The sequence below is a fragment of the Balaenoptera ricei genome, chromosome 1 (genome assembly GCF_028023285.1).
Source record: "Balaenoptera ricei isolate mBalRic1 chromosome 1, mBalRic1.hap2, whole genome shotgun sequence".
Classification (NCBI taxonomy): Eukaryota; Metazoa; Chordata; class Mammalia; order Artiodactyla; family Balaenopteridae; genus Balaenoptera; species Balaenoptera ricei.
Window position 1 is genome coordinate 134,510,941 of NC_082639.1, and position 17,405 is coordinate 134,528,345.

The window sequence follows — 17,405 nt, forward strand, 5'->3', positions numbered from 1 at the left end:
ATACTCCAACAACAGACTTTACAAGAGTCTGAGAAACCTGGAGAAGGCAGGAGATGGCCGGGAATAAAGGCCAAGAGGAGCACTTGGGCTTTTCCAATGGGCAGGAAAGGTCACTGCCCAGGGTCGGCAGTGTTAGGACTCCCAGCGTTTCCTGACAGCACCATGACCATTGCATTCCACTCTACCCGAAGCCTGTCTCCACCCTCCCCCCCAAACCCCTTCCTCTAATTCTTGGCCTCCTCCCCACCAGCCTGCAGTCCTGTTCCAATCTTCAGTTTCAAAATGGTGGTGGTGGGGGGAGCTACATTTGACAAAAAGGTTCCTACAAGCTTTGCACAGGGGTCTATATTCCATTTCCCTCAGAGAGTTCTTTTATCACATATTGGAACCTGCCTGTTGCCGTAAGGGGGGCTCAGAGCCCATCCAATACTTCCACTGTCAAGTCGCAAGTCCTCAGCCCTGTCCTTGAGCAGTGAATTTGTATTTTACAAATTCAAATTCAATTTTCTGAAGAACCTTATGTATTATGACCAGCAAATCTAAGAGACGGAAGGTCGTCAGAGGTCATCTTGCCCAATGCCAGAAACTACAGCCCATTTACAGTGTTCCTCACAGAGTTGTCTGGCCTTTGATTAAACACCAGATGACAGAGGTTGCCTCTTGAGAAGAAAAAGGAATGTCTGAGAAACAGGGGTGGGAAGGGGACTAACTTTTCATAATATATTTTTTTGTTCCTTTAAAATTTCGTCCTGTTGCATTGGTTGCCTATTCAAAAAAAGTAAGCTAGGTATTTTGAAAATACCTTTAGTGTGAGGAAACTCATTACACCACAAAGCAGATAGATCATTCCATTTCAGATGGTTGGAATTGGCAGACAGTTGTTTCTCCTGCTGAGCTGAAATTACTCTTTGTGTGGCTTCTACTTTTCTACCCATCCCTCATAGTGAGTCGTACAGAACCCGCCAACCCCTCTTTCGCATCAAAAATAAAAAAGTCAAATATATGAAGACAATCATTCTACTTTCTTTTAGTCATTTCTTCTTGAAGGACAGAAAGGTCACCCACTTTGCTACATCAGATCTCTCAGCTAGAAGGACTGGAGGAAAAGAAAACTAATTTTAGTATTTATGGGAAAAAAAAAGAAATTGGTCCAGGGATGAGTTTCCCTCATGCTGTCTTGTTGAATCTGCCTCCACTGCTCACTGAAGGGTAAGGATTGGTAGAGCCAAATTTTACTCCACAATAAAGAGGTAGCTCTGGCTTTACCTTTGCAGCCTGAGGGGAGGGAAAGAGAGGCTCCCTTTGACAGTGGACATTTCCTAGCAGCCTCAGAAAAGTTTCATGAGCTTCTGTAATAGATTGCAAAGCATTTGGGGGCAGGGGAATGCCCGTTTCCACAACACAGAAGTTTTGCACAGGATTTCATCCAGAAGTTTATAAAGCCAATACAATCAGGGGACTAAATTTAAGGGCACTGTTCTTGGATTGGAAAGACAATGGATAGACCTGGAGCTTTGTACCCAATGCCTTTCTTGATTTTTATTATCATTTCAACAAGTATTGTCTCTCCTCCCCACTCCATCCCAAGTCCCCAGAACTGTGCTAAAATACAAAGGAAGCACCAGGATATGTACCCTGCCCTCCAAGAGCATATATTCGTCCTGAGAAGGCTATATGCACACAAAAGTAATGAAGTAAGAATACAAGACCGATTAGACTTGGCCAGAGAGGAACTAGTCACTGGGGCAGCATTCAGCCCATGGAGTCTTTCTGTAGGAAAGGAACCCCTCACAGATTATATGCCTTCCCAGACCTGAATACTGTTCTCATTTCCTCTCTCCTACAGAAAAAGGACCCTACTCACCTATTAGGAAATGACCTTCGAGGTATCTGTCCAGTTGCAAAAGAGGTACGCCCCCCACCTACCCAAATACCTTTTCATCCTGGTTTCCCTTATGGCCAAGGGTACACATTGGGGACCTCCTGACTGGAGTAGAAGAGAAAGTCTGCAATTATGAGGTTTGAGGAGTAGGCACAGAGAGATTTGTCTGCCAGAGGGATATCTTTAAGGCTCAGATTCAGGCCAGAATAATGTTCACCCCTGTGAGATGGCAAATCCTATAATGTCTCCCTTAGCCCACCTGTGGCACTCCTGAGCCCCTCAACAGCACGGTAAAGCCTCTCTGGAAAGCTGGTGTTCCAGAGCCTTGGCTTACCTTATCAGCCCTGTAACCACGGGAGGAACTAGGTATCTAGAAAGGCATGAAACTGGACAGTGAGGGCTTCTGTTTAAGCCCGTGTTCTTTCGTCTCAGTGCAGGCACACGTCTCGTTCATCTGTCTGCTCTGGCCCGGTTCACACGCTGGCAACATCTCTCTTTGCCCAGCTCAGTCAATTCAGCCCGGCTTTAAGCTGGAGCAGGTCAAATGTGTTCTCACCCCAGTGTTTACCACTAACCAAGCTGAACGACTCAGCAAGTGTTTCCTGCCTTTTATTGTTCTCTTTGAGGGTAGGAATCAGGCCTTCCCCTTGAGGAGGGCCCACAGCAGGCACGGAGCCTGGCGAGGAGAGGGTGGGCATGCCCAAAACACCACTCAGTGAATATTCAGTGATTACCCCCCATCAGCCTGGTGCTGTGCTTGGCACTGGGAGATCAGGGATGAATGAGATGCTTCTGCCTTCACGTTGAGAGAGGGAAGCAGACAAGCTAGCAAGCCGCGTGCGGTACCAAGAACCGCGATGAGAACCGGGGCCGGGAGGGCACTGAGATGGGCACCGAATCCAGCCTTGGTGAGCAGAGGGGCTGGGGAAGGGAGTCTAGGAACCGTCGAGGGGAGTCAGGTCCCACCTGTTGAGTAGGCGCTAGGTGACCCAAAGACAGGGCCGGGTGTGCGCTCAGAGAGGAAGTTCAGGAGCCAGTGGAGCCACTGGGAGGTGAGAGAGAGCATAGGTGAGAACTGAATGATGAATCCTTGTATCTCAGAATAGCTTCTTATAGCTGGAAAGTTCTGAAGGTTTAATCATCCGCTTTTCACCCAGTTTAGTGATGGTGATTGATACCAATTCATATTCATATTCAGCCTAGGTTTAACAAAAGCCCTCTGTCCTGATCTGTGAAAGGACAGCTTAAAATGTGCGGAGGTCAGGAAAAGCAAAGGCCCGGTCTCTAACCCCGCCCCTCGAGCTCTGGTAGAAAAACAAAGGCCACTAGCAAGTGTCTGTCATGCTGGAATGCGCTGGCACAGCTCAGGGTTTGGGGAGCTCTTTCTCCTCTCTCTTTCTCTCCTCTTTTGGTCTGGTGAGCTTGAAAACAGTCTGCATTCTCAGAGCTGCCCCGTCAGGTCGCATACATGACTCCCTGCTTAATCAGGCGCACACACCCGACTGCTTTCCTGCACACATCCTCTTGCAGCCCTCCCCATGCCCACCTCCCCACCGCGCGTGCCCTGGGGCCCTCAGAACTGTGACCGCTCTCGCTCTCCGGAGACAGAAGGTCTGCAAGAGGGGAGCCCGATCTCCTGTGGGAGGACCTAAACACGGGAGGAGATGTGCACGTGATCTGTAGGTCTTCTCCTTAGGACCCAGGAGGAAGTGGGATGGTTCATCCTCTTAGGCAAATCCTTAAAAATCTCAAAAGAAGGAAAAGGACCTTCAAATCTTTGTTTACACATTACAAGTAATTAACATTCTTACATCTTCAAATGAAAGCTTAACATGGATTATCTCACTCAATCCAAATAATAATCTTATTAATTAATTAATTAATTAATTAATTAATTTATGGCTGTGTTGGGTCTTCGTTTCTGTGCGAGGGCTTTCTCTAGTTGCGGCAGGCGGGGGCCACTCTTCATCGCGGTGCACGGGCCTCTCACTATCGCGGCCTCTCTTGTTGCGGAGCACAGGCTCCAGACGCGCAGGCTCAGTAGCCGTGGCTCACGGGTCTAGTCGCTCCGCGGCATGTGGGATCTTCCCAGACCAGGGCTCGAACCCGTGTCCCCTGCATTGGCAGGCAGATTCTCAACCACTGCGCCACCAGGGAAGACCCCAAATGATAATCTTACGAGTGTTTGCTATTATTATCTCTCTCTGTGCCTCAGTGTCTTCATTAGGGATACAATGGCACCTACCTCATAGTCTTGGAAGAATTTAACAAACAAATAATAAATACATTAGAACTGTGCCAACTCTCAGAAAATGTGAGTATTTATCATTGTGAGGTATCTGGGGCACAGAGGCTAAGTACTTTGGCCAGGATCACACAGCTGATAAAATGAGGCCAAGATTCAAATCCAGCCCGTCTGACCCCCAAGCCTGACCTCCTAATGGCAGCACTATCCACCCAGCGGCTCTGCTCCAAAGAAGGATTAAGGATGACAAGGAACCGGTGACTCTGGGTTTTGCTAGAGAGAAGCTGGAAAACCCCCTTGGTTGGGTAAATCAGTGGTTCTCAGAATCTGTTCCCAAGCGGCGTCCTCAGCATTTCCTAGGGACTTGTTAGAGATGCATGTTCTCAGGCCCCATCCCAGCTACTGAATCTGAAGCTCTGGGGTGAGACCAGCATGCTCTGCTTTCAGGAGCTCTCCCGGTGATTCCGCGGCACACTAGAACCCCAGAAGCACCGGTGTGGACTCTCAACTCTCAGTTATCTCATACGTAACGTGCTCTTAGGCTCCACAGATGCACGTGGCCCTCAACCACATTATGATGAACTGTCCCTCACCCAACTCCAGGCGGAGGTTTAGAAAAGGCTTAGTGAGGGCTGGCCACAGAGGGCTCGTGAAGCCCCAGCTGCCCTCGGTCTTTTGTCAGAGAGCAGATGGCAGTGGGACTTTCTCACCTTCTCTGATATTCCCTCCAGCAGTTAAAGAAACAATCCTCTGAAGAAACAGACCTCTAAAAATGTGGATTAATTTGGCCCCATGGCCACAGCACATGGAGGCCTCAGTTTTGGGAAACACTAGGTCTCGCAGTGGAGAAAACAGATTTGGTACCGAGGTTTTGGTGGTGGTTATTGATTTCCCCCCAAAATTGACTGAAAGTGGAATTTAAGGGCCAGAAAGGCTAAAAAGTGACCAAATGAATTCTTCCCCTTGGGGAGTGTATCTATGGGGCGTAAGGGTGGGCAGAGGTATAACCGAGCTCTAGGCTCTATAGCATTAAAATCTGGGTGAGAGTTCATAAAATTTACAAAAGTAGCACAATTTCCCCAAGGATCAGGGCAGGAGAAGGGTTGGCCCATGGGTGGGCATGGGGGTCAGGCTCCATCACGTTCTTTGGCAACTTAATATTCTTGAATGTCTTCTACCTGGCTTAGTCTGCAGCAGCAGCTTCTAGAGGGCTGTAAGGAGCATTATCGTGATTCCTTAATACTGTCCTTTTCGAGCACGTACCCTGTGGCAGGCACTATTCATTTCGCATGTGTTAACTCTTTTAATTCTCGTAAGTCTTGAAGTAGGTATCATTTTTTCATCCCGCTATTACAGATGGATTTAAATACTGAAGCACAGAGATATAAAGTAATTTACCTAGGGACAAACAGCTACCCAGTGGTGGAGTTCAGGTTAGAACCCAGGCACTGTTGGAATAGAGCAGGCCCTGCGATGTGATTCCTCCTCTGCAGGAGAGTTTGTGCCCATGCCAGGGGACAAGGTAAAGAAGGAGAGTGGGGAGGAGAGCAGGTCAGAAACACGAGGCCCTCAGCTGATCCCTGAGCCAGATTCCCTCCCTGACACTGCCTCAGCCAACCGCTGCCAAACCAGTCCTCCGGACTGGAGTATGACACCCACACCCTGTTCATCAGAGTCAGGTGGCAATGACACATGCAGTCCTTTGCCGGGGAGCCTCCCGAGACAGGTGTCAAAGTCCACCTCCAGCGCTGGAATACACCTACCCCCACTGAGACCAGAGCTCAGGAGGGCACCCGGCAGGGCTTCCCTGGCCCTGGGGAGTTTTGCTCAGGCCCTGCCTGCCTCTCTGCTCAATAGGAAATGGGCTCCGCGCAGGATGTCCTGGCCCAAGGGAAAGGCCTGTCACTCCATGGCGGCTATTTCAGCTGAGGAAGCCGGGCTGACAGACGTAACCAGGTGTTCCCTCACCTGCCCAACTTTCCTAGAAGACAGTTACAGGTTTCTCACTGTGAGTCTTTCTTCCTGGGCATTTTCACAGGGAGGGAGGACTGCCTGCAGGTTTTCTCTGGGGGAAAGGAATTCAAAGCCGACAGGCCTCTCCCTGGGAGACTGCAGCCACATGCCAAGGTTCCCAGGAAATGGCCAGCTCACCAGGTCTGACAAGTGACCTCTCCTGACAAGTGGCCAATCGAGTTTCAAAAGAGCAGTGCCACTGACTAAGAGCAAATTGCCTCTTTTTAAGGAACACAAGGTGTTTTTGATAGGTGGGAGCAGACCCCCTTCACTCCTCAGATGGAGGACCACGGAGGACTCTCAAGCCTACTTCTCAGAGCAGGGTATTTGGATCACCCCTTCACAGAGGGGCTGACACATTAAATGGCCCTGCTGACGCGTGAGGGGATTGGCAGCTGGAGGTGGGCGCAGACCCGTGATACTGCTGATGCTTTCTGAACACGGGAATGCCTACCATGGACCACTCCATCTCCGGGCAATGAGTGCTCAGACTTGTAACTCCTGGCCTCCGAACAGTGTGTGTTTTGTTTCCTTGTTTGAAGCCAATTTTAAACTTAAATTGTAGGTAGGGGAAAAAAATCATGTTTTTGCTATTGGACAGTCTAAAAAAACTGGCAAGGATACAAGGAGCCCTTGTTACCTGGACCAGGATCTGAGGAAATGCTTCTTACCCAGAAGAGGACTCTGGAATAAACTGTTCCTTTCACCAGGGCTGGCACAGCCCCCAGTGAGAACTGAGGGAACAGATGAATAAAACCTGAGGGCTGGAAGAGCCAGTGGGGCCTCCCAAAGTTGTCAAGCTCCACCAGGGCCCTCATCTTCCTGCCTAAACCATTCTGGATCATTTAGCCTAAAATCCATCAGTCCTTAAATATCTTTTCCCACTTCCTCAGGGAAGATGTCTTCCTCCGTCCCCAGTTCCCAGAAGTTTCTGCCTTTCATTTTTGAGAGCTTGCTTTTCACCTGGTGTTAAAGATCATCCGTTCGAGAAGCAGGCTGGCAGGCTTCCCTCCACAGTCCGGCTGTGGGCCCAGGGATCCCTGAGCCTACACTGGAAGCACCCCACGTTAACCCTGAAACTGCTGGTGGACTCATTCACTGAGCAAATCTTTAGGGAGCACCTTCTACACACCAGGCCTGATCTAGGCCCTAGAGATAAAGCAATGAACCACACCCTTATCCCTGCTCTCACAGAGCCTACGTTCTATTGGGCGGGCCAAAAAGTTTGTTCGGGTTTTCCATAACATCTTATGAACTTTTTGGCCAATCCAGTAGTACATATAAATAAATAAAACACAAATTTTAAATATGATATATTAGGAAGTGATGATGGCTGTAGAAAAAAGCACAACGGGGTAGGAAATAACCAAGGAGACTGAGAGAGACATGAAGACCCAAGGGGACCCAAATCAGGAGTAAGTCACTGGGTAGGGTTGTCTTTTGGCCTGAATGCCACTGCTCCCCTCACCCCAGCTTCTGCCCTTTTACCAAGAGCTCCTTCTAATGCCTGCCTCTCTTCTTTTGATCCTTCTGTCCCTATCCCTTCCTCCACCACCAAATACCTTGGCTCTTCCTCTATCTTTCAAATTCTCCTGGTTTTCAAGGTCCAGCTCAAGTCCAGCCTTATCGCAGCTCCTCTGAAGTGTACAGATCTGTCCCTTCTCTGAGCTCTGTAAAAACAGTAAGCCATGCAAGTGCTACTTTTTTTTTTTGGCTGTGTTGGGTCTTTGCCGACTTTCTCTAGTTGTGGCGAGCGGGGGCTACTCTTTGTTGCGGTGCGCATGCTTCTCATTGCGGTGGCTTCTCTAGGTGCGCAGGCTTCAGTAGTTGTGGCACGTGGGCTCAGTTGTTGTGGCTCGCAGGCTCCAGAGCGCAGGCTCAGTAGTTGTGGCTCACGGGCTTAGTTGCCCCGCGGCATGTGAGATCTTCCCAGACCAGGGATCGAACCCTTGTTTCCTGCATTAGTAGGCGTATTCTTAACCACTGCGCCACCAGGGAAGTCCCAAGTGCTACTTGATCTTATCTTGTCTTCTGTAAGTGTCTCTCTCTCTTTTTTTTTTTTTTAATAATTTTAGCAATTTCATGTATCTTTATTTATTTATTTAATTTATTTATGGCTGTGCTGGGTCTTCGTTTCTGTGCGAGGGCTAGCTCTAGCCGCGGCAAGCGGGTGCCACTCCTCATCGCGGTGCGCGGGCCTCTCACTATCGCGGCCTCTCTTGTTGCGGAGCACAGGCTCCAGACGCGCAGGCTCAGTTGTTGTGGCTCACGGGCCTAGTTGCTCCGCGGCATGTGGGATCCTCCCAGACCAGGGCTCGAACCCATGTCCCCTGCACCGGCAGGCAGATTCTCAACCACTGCGCCACCAGGGAAGCCCTGTAAGTGTCTCTTTAGTAGCATTCTCAACTTGTGCAAAGCTATAAAAGAAGGAGGCTGAGCTCTCAGCATATGGCCTTGAATATAGGATGCCTTTAGTCATCATACTAAGTGGCTTCAGTGCAGTTTGCTAGGAGAGAACTTCTCTCTCCCTTCCAGGAAGCTGCAGCTTTTTCTCCTCAAGCCGTAACCACTCCCCAAGCTCTCTCAGCAGAATCTCCATCTGATATGAATTCGCTCAGTTTTCCCTCTCCTCAAAATGTAATTTATATTTTCATCATCTTCCTATTTAAGAAGAATTAGTGCTGACTTTGTTCAAGACTAACAGTTTCATCTACACTTTCCCACCGTGGCTGCTCATGACTCTGGCATCTTGTTCTTTTCATTATCCAGAAATTCTTGTTCATTCCCTTAAAGAACTGGCTCCTTCTTGGCATCCCAGCGAGTTGAAGTCTTCCCCATGAAAAATAAGAAAAAATCCTGATACCTCTTGCTCAAGCTACTACCAAATCATTCCAGAGGGAAAAGTGACTTAGAACATGGACTCTTGAACCAGATTGCCTATAGTTTAAATAATACCAGTTCTATTGTTGCTAACTGTGGGTTTTGGGCAACTTACTTAACCATTCCATGCCTCAGTCTCCTCATCTGTAAGAATGGGGATAATCATAGTAACAGCTATCTCATCATGCAGAGTTGACAATAAAATAAATTAATTGTCAACCGCTTAGAACAGCGTCTGACACATTATAAATGCTATGCAATTGTTAATTAAAATATATAATTGTTAAGCACTAGCTATTACTACTTCTTTCATTTCTTTGGTCTTATTTCTTCCTAAAGCTACCATCCAATCTCTCTGTTGCCTTTCATCACCAAATTTCTCAAAAGGATGGCTTACATTGCAGATTCCCCACTAATTGCCTCCTTTTCCTCATGTCTTTCATTCCTCGACCCACTCCCATACTGAAACCACCCTCTTCAAAGACGCCAATGGCCTCTTAAGGTGCGAATCCAAAGTCTCTTTTCCTTCCATTTGCCTTCTAATATCTGACTTAGAATCTCTTCCTCCCTTTGGAGAAGGCACTCCAGCTTCCCCTCAGCCATCACCTCTCCATACACTCCAGCCCTTAATGCAGGCCTTCCCAAAGGTTCTTCTTGGCCTCTTGTGCTACCCTCCCTACCTGGTGATGTAATCCACACTGCTGTCTTCAGTTACTGCCTACATGCCATTGCCTCTTACACCTACTAGGCCTGACATTTCCCCCTGGGCACCAGCCCAGAAGCCCGACTGGCCAGACAGATAGATAGCCTATCAAATATTCAGTTACAACATGTAAATCTTCTCCCTCTCAGGTGTTGCTGCAAGTCTTTGTTTTGATATTTAGTCTCAAAAGCTTGAAATCTTAGAGTCTTTGCTGTTCTCTACCCCTACATGCCTTTGCATTTTACAAATCAGTTGTCACCTCCCTTAGCTCAGTTGCTCCCCACAATGACCCTAAGAGCATTATTTGATTAGTGATTTAGTAAGTCTTACTTTAGATGAGTCTTCTTTTCCCAGACCGACAAAATGAGCGTATTTGCCAATTCTTTTAAGAAAGGCTGGTATAACTCTGATTTACAAAGGAAGAAAATGAGGCTCATAAAGGTTAGGTAACTTGTTCAAGGTGTTGGAAGGGTCAAGTACAATAGTATGTGTAAAGGAAGCTTCATAGACCATAAAACATCATGTAAATACAAGGGTTTCATAATTACTAATAAAATATTAAATTATTCCTGATACAACAAATTTGGTAAATGTCATAAGAGAAGTACTAAGTGTACAGAACTACAGAGGGGAGGGAAATCCATTTAGTTCGGGGTAATAAGGATCTTAGAAAAAGATCTGTCAAAATCAGGTGAAGAACATATGGGTTAGATTTCAGTTTGATTATCTTCTAAATGACCAGAGGTGACGTCTAGCAGTTGCCAACCTAATTAGGTCTGGATGGGATGCATTCAGAGACTTTGTCCCTTTCTCCTCAATCTTCCAAGTACTACACTGTCACTAATGATGACCCCCCATTATTTAAGTGATTGAGACAGTCTTAACTTGCAATACTCCTTTCCCCAGACTGGCAAAATGGACATTTTGCCAATTCTTTTAAAGGACTCCTGTGAGGATTAGTGCGATTATGCTTGTACAGGGCTTGAGTTCCTACTAAGTAGAATGCTGAACAAATACTGAACACAGTCATTATTTAACCCAACTGACATTTCTTTTAATAGTTACCGATGAATAGTGATATCTTGAGAACTAGGCCTGAAACTGGACCAGCTATGAGCTGTCTAGCCACAAAAATCAGGGGGTGCACCTTTACCTAAAAAGGTAGTCACAGAATGAGATATTGCCAGTCTGCTCTGACAGCTGTAAATAAGTTATGTCACATTTATGTTCAGATCACTAAGAGGTCCTGTTCCTGGTGGGCTGGGGAGAGGCCACTTTCTCTGCCTGAGTGGTCATCAGATGGTGTTCAGTCAGTGCCCCAGCCAGGGCCGCTTTGTCCCAAGATGGGGGACAAAAAAACTAGAAAGAATAGAGCCAATCCCAGCTCACCAACAACTTCACAATCTGTTGAAGATGTAAGAAAGCTTTGTTTCACAAATTGCAGTGCCTGAATTAAAAAGTGAGGATAGGCCTCTCCTAGGTCCCAAAATCTTCCCTGTGGGTTGCAGTGGATGTAAAGGACAGGGAGTGGAGGAAGAGAACTGAGTCACTAACCAGGGAATAATTCATTTAAGTCTCTGGGTTTGGGGCTGTAAGTACTCACTGGTGCCGGCAGCTTTTCTCAAGGTTCTCCTGTTACCTACTTTCTTGAGGACCCCACCCCTGAGGAACACTAACCTGGAACGACAGTATCAAAAGAAACTCCTAAAGCTTAGCCCATAGCAGGACAGCTAGATGGTGGGAGGGCCAGCTGGAGAGGGCCTCATCTCTACAGACAAAGGGGGTGTGAGGAAAGAACCTACAACAAAGTACAGTTGTAAAGTGACATGCTTAACTAGAATTTTTTACTACTTGCTTCCAGTTGAAAAGGAAAACCTAGCCTATGATGTCAAAACTAATGTCACTCACACAAGTATGTAGGCAGCATAACTGACTGACAACCTCACTGCTCCTCTGGACCCTCCACCGTGGTCCTGCTGAGGCCACACTTCCTACGGGTTGCTCCCAGCCGCTGACAAAGCACACAGGGCATAATGAGGCAGGCCCTTTCCTGCAAGACTCTGCCAGTAGGTGACTCTGGCTCAGGGACATCCTATCAGGTTGGCCAAACCCTTCTTGTAACTGTGCTGTAGTCCATGATTCTTCCTACCCATTTCCCCTTCCTTCCGCCTCCCCTTCACAGTTGCCGGAGCTGCCTCCTGGTCTGAAAGCTCTTCCCAGCTTCTCTTCCTTCCCCCTTTAACCTTCACAGGCACCGACCCTGTGAATCTCCTTCACATCTAATCCTCTCTTGGCTCTGTTAAGAGGACCTGAATTAGCACAATCATTAACAATAATATATCTATTGCATTCTCTGTGGAGGGCACTCTACCAACTGACTGAGGGATGCAGGAAGCATACAAAGAGATACAGGCCACAGTCCCTACTCTCAGGGAGCCTTTCACTGAATAGGTATCCCACAGATAACAATGGTGAACAGTAAAAAGAAGTATATGCTTCTAACACAATACTGTAGTCACCTATTTACATGACTGTTTCCCTTTCTATATCTCAGTGGGACCAGTGTTTTTTAAACTGTAAGTCAAGACTTATTAGGGGGCTATAAAATCATAACAGCGGGTCACAACCAGCATCGTTTAAAACAAAATAGAAGATACAGAAGGCAGCATACATAATAAATATTATATTGTGAAACTCTTGTGTCTATATATGTATGTGTACACACAAATATATGTGTGTAATGGGCTGTGATGTAAAATATATTTCTTACTGGAACACCATTAAGAAATTTTGGAAGTGAGTAAACTGGACCATAAGCTTCCTGAGGACAAGGACAGTGTCCTTACTCAGGGCCACAGTCCCAGGGTCTGAGCACTCAATATTATATGTAGGCATTCAATAAATATTTGTTGACTGTGTGTGCTTTTTTTTTTTTTTTTTTTTTTTTTTAGAAATAAAAATTTTTTTTATTGAAGTATGGTTGATTTACAATATTGCTTTAGTTTCAGGTGTACAGCATAATGATTCAGTTTTGTTTTTCATTTTTTGCAGATTATATTCCATTATAGGTTAGTACAAGATATTGGGTGTAATTCCCTGTACTATACAGTAAATCCTTATTGCTTGTCTATTTTATGCATAGTAGTTTGTATCTGTTAATCCCATACTTCTAATTTGTCCCTCCCCCCTCATTCCTTTCCCCTTTGGCAATCATAAGTTTGTTTTCTATGTCTGTGAGTCTGTTTGTTTTGTATATAGGTTCATTTGTATTATATTTTAGATTCCATATATAAGTGATGTCAAACAGTATTTGTTTTTCTCTGTAAGACTTATTTCACCCAGCATAATATTCTCTAGGTCCATCCATGTTGCTGAAAATGGCAATATTTCATTCTTTTTTATGGATGAGTAATGTTCCATTGTGTGTATATACACATACAATCTTCTTAAGACCATTGTCTGTTGGAGTGCACTTGGGTTGCTTCCATGTCTTCATTATTGTAAACAATGCTGCTATGAACACTGGGGTCCATGTATCTTTCGAAACTAGAGTTTTCATAGTTTCTGGATATATACCAAGGAGTGATATCGCTGGATCACATGGTAGCTCTATTTTCAGTTTTTCAAGGAACCACCATACTGTTTTCCATAGTGGCTGCACCAATTTACATTCCCACCAGCAGTGTAGGAGGGTTCTCTTTTCTCCACATGCTGCCCTGCATTTATTATTTGTAGACTTTTTGATGATAGCCATTCTGACTGGTGTGAGGTGATACCTCATTTGCTATGAACCACTTAGTACAGGTACTTTTAATTTATTTACTTACAGCATATGCACGAGTTTTTCTTCAATATGTTTAGTTATAATATCTGTCAAGCAGTTTTTGAATGAGCGTGTAGCAGTCTGCATTCCCACAACCAGTATATGAGAGTTTGGTTGCTCCATATTCTTGACAACACATAGTTTTGTCCATCTTTTTAATTTTAACCATTCTAATGGATAGTCATGTCTCACTGTGGTTTTAATTTTAATTTTCCTTTATGTCACATTAATTTTCTTATAGTTTACATGTTATTATCCATCATTTAACTTTCAATCTATATACGTTCTTAAGTGAGTCTCTTATAAAAAGTATAAGAGACTTATACTCGACTCACACTCGCAGGAGTTCCTCACCTCGCAGCTGCACAACCTGGAGGAGTGGCTGCACCTGGGCCTGGGCTAGTGCGAGCAGAGCAAGAAACTCCTCACCAAGCGGGCCAGTGAGATCAAGTTACTCAAGGAAGAGTGTAAACGCAGGAAAAAGTTGATTTCCACCCAGCAGCTGATGATTGAGGCCAAAGCCAGCTATTACCAGTGCCGTTTTTGTGACAAGGTCTTTATGAACCAAGGTTTTCTACAAAGTCATATTCAGTGCTGCCACCCTGCAGATTCTCATCTTGCAGAGTATAAGACAAGAGTACAGACTGACAAGCTCCAGAATGAGACCGACATGTTGAAGGAGCTCACCAAGTCTCAGCTAGAGGCTGTACAGCAGGCCCATGCAGTCAGATTCTCTAAGGAATATGAAATGCAGAAAACAAAAGAGGAAGAATTTCTGAAGTTATTCGATAGATAGAAAGAAGAAAAGGAGAAACTAGTTGATGAAATGGAAAAAGTCAAGGAAATGTTTATGAAGGAGTTTAAAGAACTAACTTCTAAGAATTCAGCATTAGAATATCAATTGTCAGAAGTCCAGAAATCCAATATGCAAATCAAGTCAGGCACAGGCACATTAAAAGATGCACAAGAGTTTAAAGAAGAATGTCCTCAGCATCCCCAGGATTTCCAAAATGTGATGCAACTTCTTGATAGTCAGGAAAGCAAGTGGACAGCTTCAGTTCAGGTTCTTCATCAAGAACACAAGAAAGAGAAGAGCCGGCTCCTGTCACATACAGAGAAACTTCGAAGCCTAATGATAGATGATCTAAATGCAAGTCATGTATTCTACAAGAAAAGGATAGAAGAGCTAGGGCAGAGGCTCCAGGAGCAGAAAGAGCTGATCATCACTCAGAGACAACAGGTTAAAGAGTTTACCAGGAAACCATCAAACAGTGTCAGTGAGGCCAGAGGGAATCCTTTCACCTGGCAAACTTTTGAATCTAAGCCAACTACCCCAACTGGACCTATGAATACCCCAGCACCACAGACTTTGGATGCTAAGTCAAGTCTAACAATGGCACATGAACAGGCATTCTCATTGCACATACTGGAACCAACAGAAGAACTTTCAGAGGAAGAAAAAGGAAAGGAAAATGAACAGAAATTAAATAACGACAAGATACATTGAAGGAAAACTTTGAAGAATAACCCTTCCCTCGCTAAGGAAATAAGAACAGTCTTGGAGGAGAGTTTGGTGGAGTAACTGGAAATCTTGGGGATTAATGCAGATATGACTGTGTGTGCTTTTGATGGTGAACTTTAGAAGTCAGCTTGACAGGGCTTAGTGGTGCCCAGATAGCTGGTAAAACATTATTTCTGGATGTGTCTGTGAGGGTGTTTCTGGAAGGGATTAGCATTTGAATCAGTAAAGCTGAGTAAAGAAGATCACCCTCACCAATGCAAGTGGGTACCATCCCATCCCTTGAGGGTTTGAATAGAATAAAAAGGATGAGGAAGGGTGAATTTGATTTCTCATTGAGCTAGAACATCCATTTTCTCCTACCTTCAGACTTTGGTGCTCTGGTTCTCGGGCCTTTGGACTTGGACTTGGAATTATACCATTGGCTCCCCTGGTTCACAGGCCTTTGGCTGTGACTCCACCCCTTGCTTTCCTGGGCACCCAACTGGCAGATGATAGATTGTGGGACTTCTCAGCCTCTATAATCACATGAGCCAATCCCTTATAATAAATCTCTTTTACAATATCTATGTGTATATCCTATTGGTTCTATTTCTCTGGAGAAGCCTGCCTAATACAGTGCTGAATAAGACAAAGAGAGTCACTTCACAGAGGAGAGGAAACCTGAGTTAGACGTTGAAAAAAACGACTGGATTTAGAAAACTGGAGAGGAAAAGCAAGAATAGGCAGGGGGCATGATATGAGCAGAGAATCAAAGGTCAAGATGCTCATAATATACTGGGGAGATTGAGTAGACCAGTTATTTTGGCTTAATGCCCATTAGTGTGGAAAGAAATAAGGGAGGAAAAAGAAGTTGGCCTGAAATTTATGTCAAAATGGCCAACACAGTTCTCCAAGTATGTGTTTTTGCAACGATAAGGTGATAAAGTAATCATGATAATGACAAAATCATACCCAGAACTTATACAAGGCATCTTTCAAAGGTCTCAAAGCATGTTACTATGCTGCATTATTCATCTTCTTGATAATTCTGTGAGACAGGTTCAGGGAAGTTATCAATCACCTCTATTAAACAGGTAGGGAAACGCGGATAGAGGCAGTGAGAGTGTCTTAATTCCACATCCCTCTAGTGAGCCGGCTGGAGTTCTTTGAAATGCAGTCGCCCCATTTCAGCTACATTTTCTAGGGCCAATCTCCCTTGTTAATGTGTGTCCCAATTCCCATTCTGTATAAGTCTGTAGATGTTTATCTCTTCCAGGCAATTAACTGAACTTAAAGCCACTTCTCCACCTTGTCGCTTGGAAAGGTGGACTGGTTACATCTTCTCTTTTAGTGGCATACAGATATTTCTCACTGACACGTAAAATGAAATCTTTGTGTCTAAAGCTAATAGAGCCAAATGACACATGGGTTTTAGAGTGAATTTCCAGTCTAATATACATTCATTCTGTTAGTCTACTGGAGTCTTCTGCCTTTGAATTCCATCAATTTCTCTCTCTTTAGGCTGTTCCTTTGCCCCTCTCCCCTCTTTCACCAGCGATAAGACATGATACATAATCTCAGATACTGATTACCAAATCTAGTGAAAAAATTGAATGGTCCACAACCTCCTCAGCCTCCAGTTACTGCCTTTTATTCTTCATGGCCCACAGTAACTGATTGAATCTCCGACCCAAGAGCTCCTAGAGACTATTTTACTTACCCTAGGGCAGATGCAAGGGTCAGTTATGGCTTCTCCTGGTTTTCCTGGAACTCTGTTGAATAGCAGCCTACCTTTGACCTCTTCAAGGTCACCTGAGCTTGCCAAGAGTTTCCCAGTAAAATTTTACTTCTTCCTGCTTTACAAAGCCAATCAATATTCCTCCCATTGATTGAATGTAGACCTCTATTGTGTCAGGCTCATTCAGGTTATGTCAACAAGATGTGCAATGACATGATTGGCCATGGCTTGTACTTTATTTCCTAGCTGTCCCCAAGCTAAATTGGCCATACTTAATGCCAAAAGAGCAGCAGAATGTATCAGGAAGGTCATGAACTCTGGAGTCCTGCTAGGTTTCCGGTTCTGCTGCACCTACTTGCTTGTAACCTTTAGATAACCCCTTTGAGTCTCCGTACACTGCTTTAGTCTTTCTCTTCAGTGCCTAGCAGAGTCCTAGACACAAAGTACATCCTTTGTTAGTTCCTGTGGACTTGGTGTAACTGACCTGCCTATAGGACATCGTAGCAAGTTTAAAGCTTCACCTCCCAAACTGTAGCTAGGTCAAAGTCATCAGGGAGCAAAAGAGACAGTGGTCATAAGAATGGTTTTGGCAGCAGCTGAACACTAGTTGATACTTTCTT

The 17,405-nt window shown here is 45.2% G+C and overlaps 1 pseudogene; it reads left to right on the forward strand.

The window, feature by feature from the left end:
- Positions 1 to 6,036: 6,036 nt before the first annotated feature.
- LOC132370294 (cilium assembly protein DZIP1-like) lies at positions 6,037 to 15,188 on the forward strand (annotated as a pseudogene).
- Positions 15,189 to 17,405: the final 2,217 nt, after the last annotated feature.